Raw genomic sequence first — 9,230 nt, 5'->3', positions numbered from 1 at the left:
TTAAGAAACAATGGCTGCCTCTTCGGGCACATAAACAGGAAAGTCATCAATTTCATCCATCCAAGGATTATTCTTCTCATATTTCGGACTTATGGTTCGCAGTGCTTGCCACACAACACTATTACACTTGAATCCTGATCCAAACGCAATCTGCCACACCCGATTCCGTTCCTTAATTCTCCCTTTGGCCTCGGAATAAGCTAGTTCATACCATAAGGAACTACTAGAAGTGTTCCCAAACGGGCCAAACCTATAAAGAGTCATTCTGGAGGGCTACATATGCCATTCGCTCAACCTAAGGTTCTTCTCTACTTCACTTAAGACTGCCCTCCCTCCTGCATGTATACAAAAGTGCTCGAAAGCTAACTTAGAATCTGGAACATATTTTTTTATCTTCATTTTAAACATCTTTCTTCCAACTAAGTTCACAAAAAATAGGATTTGTTCAGATAGAGGTAGGACTAACGGCCCCAATGTTGTAATGTTGCTTTTAAGGGCTTCACCAGCTACTGTCAATAAATCTTTGGAGATTGAAATGCCATGTCGTTTATCCATGTCTTCCTTTTGAATAACACAATTGTAACATTGATCATCTGCACCTTTGTGGGTACGTACAGTATGAATGAGTTGATATTTTGAATGATGGCGATCAGATGATTGGTTTGATGAGAGGATTGCAGCTGCTCCCATACGAAACAGGCAGTTTGTGATGAGCATTGATCGATTATTGCCACTATACCAGTTGAGAGTCATGCTTTCCATGCTCACTACTAGCGCATAGGAGCTAGGCTGAACCTGTTCCATGGTGGTAATAAAAGGATTGATTTACGCAATTTAAGGAGATAAATGGAGTATAGAGTGATGTTAGAGATGTTAATCCTATACTAGAATTAATATTAATGTATGTAAGTTTCTTCAAAAAACCTTCTCCAAATACTTAGTATTCTAAAAAAAAAATTTTGAAATTTTATTATTTAAACTAAAAGACAACACATTATATGATATTCTCTTAAAAAGTTAAAATTTTTAAACAAAACCAACAATACAAGACAGAGAAGGTAAATCATAGAAAATTAGAGCAATTAGTAGTGTACATTTAAGGGCATATGTTTTTTAAATACAATTTATTATTGACATGTGAAAAATATATTTACATGTAGAAATAATAGTCAAACACGTGATGTAGTTTGGCTATTTAATTCCAAATTGATGAAGAAAATTGTGTGTTCCAAAATTGATAAAAGGCAAAGCCTCATAATAGACTTATGCATTTCTTGTGTGTGTTTATTAATCACAATTAATTAATATTCCTCAAAAATAAATTAATGGATTTCTAAAATATATATTAAATATTGAATATTATACATTATAATATAAAAATATTTTTAGAAAATGTAAACTAATCAATTAAATTTAAATAAATGAAATAAAATATATCACTTTTATATGCCTTAATATTTATAATATACTATAAGAGAAATAATATAATGACAGACTTTTTCTTTGCTATATGGATGACAAAGTATAACATGTTCCAAACTTTTAACACTAAAAATATAGGATTTTTTTTTTTTTTTTTTTTTTTTTGTAATAATACCACATAACTTTTTGATAGTTAATTTTTTTTTTTTTCTAGGCTATTATTTTAATATATATTTTTAAATTCAGTTTAAATTTTATCAGAATATCAAGAAAACCTCCTATGTCTATATCATTTAATAAAATCTTATCACATCATATTTTCTTTAAATGGTAGAATCGATAGTTTCATATACTAACAAAATCATAACAAATGCTTTTTAATAACTATCATAATTATTAAATTTCAAGAAAAACAAAACAAAAACAATGAAAAATATCAAACTGTATTGAATTTTAATATGTATTGCATATAGTTTCAAACTGTTTCTTTGTTTTAGTGATTGGTATTTCAAGTAGGAAAGACACATGGCGTAACAAAGATCATGTGAAAGGGAGTTGATATCATTGCAAAAAGACAAAGTTCAAAGGCAAGAATAATAATGGTTTAGAGCTTTACTAGGCTTTAAGCAACATGTAAAAAGATTTTATACTCAAACCTTTGCATAACATGCACACAAACCTGCAACAACCGCTTGGCCAGGTCTATAGAAATAAGTCCAGCACTGCAGCCCATCCCACCAAGGTTATAGCTCAAAATATTCCCTCTAAGCTTGTAGCGGTTCACAACCATGGCTGATAGGGATGGTGTTGGATTGAAAACACTACAATTTACAATAAGAATCCGAAGATTCTGGCATTTTACCCTTAATTTTTAAAAAAATTGGCAATATACCCCTGTTTGCAAACTATATAGGGGCATGCCCCTGTTTCGATACTCGATTACCCTAAAATTGAGTTCAATTAAATACTCGATTCGTAGAAAATCGAGTTATGCCCGATCAAACTTAAAAAAAAAAAAAAAAAAAAAAAAAAATTTACATCGAACTCGAGTTCCATGCAAAAAAAAAAATTTATAAGTGTGATTGCCCCATATTCAGGGTGACCTATAGTGACGTTTTAAAGCTCTATAGCGGCGTTTTCCTGCAAATTTTTTTATTAGTGTGATTGCCTCGTTCAGGTAGCCCTATAGTGGCGTTTTTAAGCTTTATAGTCCCCATACCAGGTTCAAGGAGCCCTATAGTGATGTTTTCAATCTCTATAGCGGCGTTTTGAAACTCGACTTCCTTAAAATCGAGTTGCATTCTTTTTTTTTTTTTTTTTTTTAGTTTTATTGGGCATAACTCGATTTTCTACGAATCGAGTATTTCATTGGAACTCGATTTTAAAGTAATCGAGTATCAAAACAGGGGCATATCCCTATATAGTTTTGAAATGGGGGCATATTGCTAAATTTTTTAAAAATTAAAGGCAAAAGGCTAGAATCTCCATAAGAATCCCAATATCCTTAACATTAACCCTTGTTTTTGCTAACAAATTATCAATTGCTCCAAACATCACCATCTCAATCTCCTTCCTTGCTTCCTCAATAGTCAAGTTCATTGGAACATCTAACAGTGATTTGGAGGCATGTCTTTGGGGCATACCCTGACTTCTCCAAAATCTTCTTTTGAAACGCTAAACTTTCTTCGGAGAAACTCCTACTAAGCTCAGCTCCTTTCATGAAAGTTTCTTGGCTGCATATTAGACCTGGCTCGAGCTTGTAACATACGAAATTCAACAAGTAAACTTGCTTAGGACAACGCATGAAGTGAAGGGTTGCAAGTAAAACTGTAAGTACAGCACATAGTGTAAATGACAGGGGATTTAACTTAAGATAATTGAACAAATGGACGAAATCTTCAACAGAAAGATGTGTGGAAGCTATAGTGAGTGGCACGAGGAAAATATATATGGCATTGGAGACTAAGTAGTGGTAACCTAGCTTCACATATTTAAGACCCCGTTTGTTTCCACTTTTTGAGCCCAAAAAGGGCTATTTGAAAAAAGCTAAACCAAAAAATGCGTTTGGTAAGCCCAAAACGTAACTTTTTTATAAAAGTTGCGTTTTGAGCATTGAGAAAAAATTAAGGGGAAACGCGGAAGGGCTTATGGACCCTCAGGGGTCCATAAATGAAAACACGCTATGCGCGTTTTGTATTATTACCGTTGCAAAATTGAAAATACCAAAATACCCATCACTTTCTCTCATGCCCCTCATCTCTCATCTCTGCTCTCCCTTTGCAGTTTGCACGACGCCTCCATCTCTTCTCTTTGCCCTGCTCTTCCCTCTCCGTAAGTCTCTCTACTCTGTCTTTTTTCTTCATCTTCCTTTTCTTCTTCCTCTTCGTCTTCCTCTTCTTCTTCTTTCTTTCTTTCTTTCTTGTTCTTCCTCTCTGTAAGTCTTTCTGTCTTTCTGTAGTTTTGGATTGTGGTTTGTTTTATGGGTAATGATTTTTCTGTGTGTTCTTTGGGTTGATTTCTCATGGGTATGGGTTGTTTTGATTTGGACCGAACCTGGGTTGATTCTCATGGGTCTGAGTTGGTTTTGATTTCTCTGTTATTTGGTTGATTTCTCATGGATCTGGGTTTTGATTTCTCTGTTCTTTGGTTGATTTCTCATGGATCTGGGTTTTGATTTCTTAGGTACCAAAAACACTGATCTGCTACCAAAAACCATCAGGTACCAACACTGATCTGAATTTTTTTTTTTTTTTATCGAGTGTGGGAAAAAAAATTTCGGATCTTGCTATGAATGGGTATTGTTCCTTTACTTGTTTTGTTATTTGTTTTTGCTGATTGGAATATATAATGAAGTGTTTAGTTAGTAAAAATATATAATGAAGTGTTTAACACTGATCTAAATTTTTTTTTTTTTTTTTTTTTACCGAGTGTGCTATTTTAATATATAATGAAGTGTTTAATGAGTATAGTTTGTGAGTCTGAAATAGCCGACTATGTGATACTAGAATTTGAGTAATTTGGATTTGTTTGATATTGACTTGGTCAAATTCGGTGGTTTTTGCAAGATAATGGTGAACATGTTCACTGAATTAGATTAAGCTGACTAGTCAATATGCTAATTTGATTAGCAACCACAGCTCTAATGATTGATGGCTTATCATAAATTTAGGAATTGGTGGCTTTACATAAACTTTGTGTAAGGCATGATAAGTTTGACTGATAAGCCGATAAGCTGTTCGGTTGAATAAGAACAGTACTGAAGTTTGTTTAAATTAATTGTTTGGGAGAAAGGAAATTTAAACAAGCTATCCTTTTCAGCTGGATTTAGTTGGATTCATATCATGATTGATGTGGCAATTACATGCCCAATTTATGGCTTAATGATAGGTTTTCAATATTTGAATGTTAAGGAAAAGTGACGGGCTTTGTTTTGAGTTGGGATTGGGAGCCGAGAAAATTAGTCACTGATATAGGGATCATTTCTAATTTCTTGCAAGGTGCAGCTATTTTCAAAGTCTATTTTGCTTCTTCTCTGACTTCATATATGAGTATCATGTTTAAAAAATAAAAACATAAATAAATCTTTTGGAATCAATCAATCTCTAACATTGCTGGTTTTGCAGGAAATAGGTAGCTACATCTTCTGAGAAAGTTTTGGTGGACCTAGTAGTTGGAATATCTGATTCATGTGCAGTCTCAAAGCTTTATCCTTGTGAACGATATTCTTGTGCACAAACAGGCTGAGAAGTGACCGGAGGGTGGCTTCAAATTTTACATTGATAATCTGTACATGTTTTTAATAATATGTAATATTTAAGTTTTTTAATCTTCACTTACATGTTTAATTTTCTCATTCTAAAATAGAGAGCATTTCCATTTTCTTAATAGCAACTTGATTTCTTGTTTGGATCCAGGGTTGGACCCATGATCATCTACTATTCCGTTGGTATTATTGGCCCTAAATGAAATGTGCTGCGTTTAATTCTTACCTGCATGAGGAAATGACATTTGAGATTGACCAGAACAGTTCTTGGCCTTGTTTGTTTATGAAGTTTTTTCCTTATAGTACATTAGACTGGGGTGACATTCTTTATGGATTTTCATTTTCCTTTTGTGCTACATCTAATTAGCTTGGCTCATTTTTTGTCTGATTTACAGTTTTTTTTTTTTTATTGGCTGAAAACATACAGTATTCACAATTTAGGAACCCCTTAATTGTACTAGGGAAAATAGAAAATCAGAAAGACATCAACCTTTGCTATTGAGTCTGTTAAAATAATACTAATAATATATTATTATTATTATTATTATTATTATTATTATTATTATCTTTTAGTAAGTATATGAAATAGATGAAATAAACTCACATAAAAAAAAAAAAAAAGTATGAAATAAATTCCCTTATATATACATTGTCCCTTTTGGTAATTTATCCCTCAACTTTTTCATTATGCACTTTTTAACAGTTTTTACCAAACACTCAACTTTTTCATTATGCACTTTTTAACAGCTTTTACCAAACACTCAGCTTTTTGAAACTCCACTTTTTCATTATGCACTTTTAACAAAACTCCACTTTTTCATTATGCACTTTTACAAAAAGCTGAACCAAACTCACCCTAAGCTTAACTGAATTTGGTTCATTGTCTAGGTTTTCGTTCTTCTCAGACTCCATTATGGAATACACAATCCTTTTTTGGGTATATTGTTGAATGAAAAATCAGGATGACCCTTTTTCTTTTGGTGGGACTAGTGCTAAAATTCGAAATTCTAGACAACGAAAAAGCAATGGAGTTATATGCTAGGTTTGACGAGTAAAGCAAATTACTCGAACAAACCAAGCAGGTACTTACTTGGTTGGAGATGCCAGAGCTTGTGAAGGGAAAAAAAATAATAATGACAAAAATAATCAAATTTGGATAAGAAGTTTGGAGGAAATTAGAAAGATGGATTTAGTGTAGTGTAGTGTTGAGCGCAGTTGGAGTATATATAATGCTATTAAGAGATTTATAATAATTTATAGAGCAGTTATTACGTCATTGTTGGCGCAATATAATCTAGAAGAGTGGTGTCATCATGTTAATGTGTTCCACAAGTTTACTCTTATTTTGGAGAATACATATCTTTTGTACCACATCTTGTACTCCATTATATGTTCCACCAATTACAATTTGTTATGTGTATATTTTTCTTTTTTTAAACTTTAGCTATTTTATAAGAAAAATTAATTAAATATATAACAAGTTGTGATTGGTGGAACATAAAATGGAACATAAAAAATAATATAGAGGATTTGTATTCTGTTTTGGGGATTATTATTCGCACATACCATGGTGTTAATATCTATAAATAAATAAATATATATATATATATATATATATACAATTAATTAAAGTTAAAGCTGAAAAAAACTTCAATAAGACTCTAAATTGGATTTCAATTATTATCTAATTTTGTCATGTGTCATATCTAAGTTTTTTTAATTTTTATTCTAGGTAAGTTAACGTTGAGTAAAAGACAAAAACTCTAATATAAATAAACCATAAAAAATCAATTAAAAAAAAGAAGAAGAGTAAACTCATGTGTATATCCACACACACAAAAAAAAAAAAAAAAAAAAAAAAAAAGTAAAACTCGTGTGTGTGTATATATGCCTTAAAAAAAATGTAACTCTTACACTATATATAATTTGAACTCGTGTGTGTGTAATTATTTTTAATTATACCGTACATATACACAGGTTATATAGTAGTGGTAAATTATGATTGAAACAATATCACTTTCACATAACTGCATGAGGGCCCATTTGAAAATTGCTTATTTTTCGGTAGATTATTTGTATATTATTTATCAAAAAATATAGTTTTAGTAATTTTTATGTTAAACCTATTATAATAAGCTAAAAGCTAGATTATTTGCAAAAAGGTTGAGACAAAAGCAAAAAAGAAAAAAAAAATACTAAACTTTTTTCAACAACTCCCAAACGCACACCAAATATACTACTTTTATGATGCATCGATCACAAAAAAAACTATATCAATAATTATAAAAAATTGTGTCCAAACTTATTGATTGTTTATTGCCATGCTAAATTGCTAGTATATATTATAAGTTATTGACTGTTAAACATTCGGATTCGCTTTTGCAAACCCCAAAAACTTAATTTATTTTGCCATTAACAATAATTTGAGTCACCTTCAAATAGTTGACGCTTGTTGGGCAATAGATAAAGTATAAGCAATGCTTTCTTTTAAAGCTAGATTTTGACCTAGTAAAATCCATAATTTGAGTCATGTTGTTCCCTCTTGATGATTATGTCTATACGCCACCATCTCATATGGTTGCCGACTATGAAAGTAGGTTTTTGAAATAAAATTAAGGTCGTGTTTTATTGTCCCATAGTTTTAGACAAAGTTGCATTTAATGAAAATGGGAAAACTGGGTGACGGTAGATAATGACTTGAGAGATGTATTTTTTTACGATTGTTATACGCTAACACAAGTTAGTGAATAACGCCTCAAAAGAAGTGCAGGATAATCTAAAGCTGATCAGCTCAACTTGTGTCCTCAACTACTTCATTAGATTCGGATGATAAACATTCAGAAAGATCTTGCTCGGGTCTTGATGTTTTGTTGTGTATCTGTCTTTTTCATTCTTCTTTTCGTGTGTTGTAACGTATGATCCGGTAATATCCCAATCTTAGCAGTTTATCTTTTATTGACAGCAAAATTTATGCAGTCGGCTATCATTGCATCTGTACTGGGAAATTTTTTTTCTTCTTTTTCTTATCTTTTCGTCATTTTAAATAAAAGATTTGTACTTAAATTTTGCATTTATCGTTGGAATTTGTAAGGAAATTTAGACTCTAGTTGTTACCAATTAGTAAATTTTAAAGCCACACCTTGATTAATTAACCACCTAAATGTGAAAATTCAGTTCGAGATTAATCAAGACATACAACCATATCACAAAAAGTAAATAGTAAAAAAAAAAAAAAAAAAATAACACGAGCGATATGGTCATGAAGGAAAAATTCTAATAGAAAAAACTCTCCAAGGGTTTAACGTCAACCTTCAAGAAAACAAATCACATGCAATTATATATAATTAACTCTTACTCTATGGTTACCTCATGTAATACTTACTAATAACGTAATCACATGCAGCTCCACATCCTTCGACTTTTATACTATGGACTCTATGCAACTTGAACACTCTACCCATGACTTCAAGAACCATCTTGAATATTCATCACATCAACTTGACTATGTACTGAACTTCACCTTGAACACCAAACCTTGAATCTTCAATCTCAAGGTGGTCCTTAGAGAGATCAACTTGGTTACATGAACCCTAGGTGTACAAAACATAGCTCTCCCAAAGTATATTTTGTTATCCAATAAATGTTCTTTATACTTTAGCCTTAAGGTCATGAAACCCAATAAGTTGGACGAATGATTGGACTTGATCTAATTTCTGATACCATGATTCTTGATCAATCAACTTTAGTATTCTAAGTGTCAAGATCTCGATCAATTAGCTATTTGCCTCTATAGACCTTATTTTGCAACCTGCATTTAACCTTTATGGAAGGCAAAAAAGTAATTTCACACCTCAAAGGTAAGACCATAATTTTGACCGTTTGATTTTTAATTACTTCATGTAAAATTAATCTTTTAGTCATAACAATTAAAATGACTGGTCATGCACCTTACTTGGACCATCAAATTGAAAAATATCAAATAATCAAAATTCAATCGTAGATGTGCACCCACATTATTGAGTTTGACCACACATGATTTTAAGCA

At 31.7% G+C, this 9,230-nt stretch overlaps 1 pseudogene; it reads right to left on the bottom strand.

Moving 5' to 3' along the window:
- On the bottom strand, nucleotides 1-6,372 carry LOC126695854 (3-ketoacyl-CoA synthase 20-like; annotated as a pseudogene).
- Nucleotides 6,373-9,230: the final 2,858 nt, after the last annotated feature.

The sequence above is a fragment of the Quercus robur genome, chromosome 8 (assembly GCF_932294415.1).
Source record: "Quercus robur chromosome 8, dhQueRobu3.1, whole genome shotgun sequence".
Taxonomy (NCBI): Eukaryota; Viridiplantae; Streptophyta; class Magnoliopsida; order Fagales; family Fagaceae; genus Quercus; species Quercus robur.
This window is presented reverse-complemented; position numbering and strand designations above follow the sequence as displayed.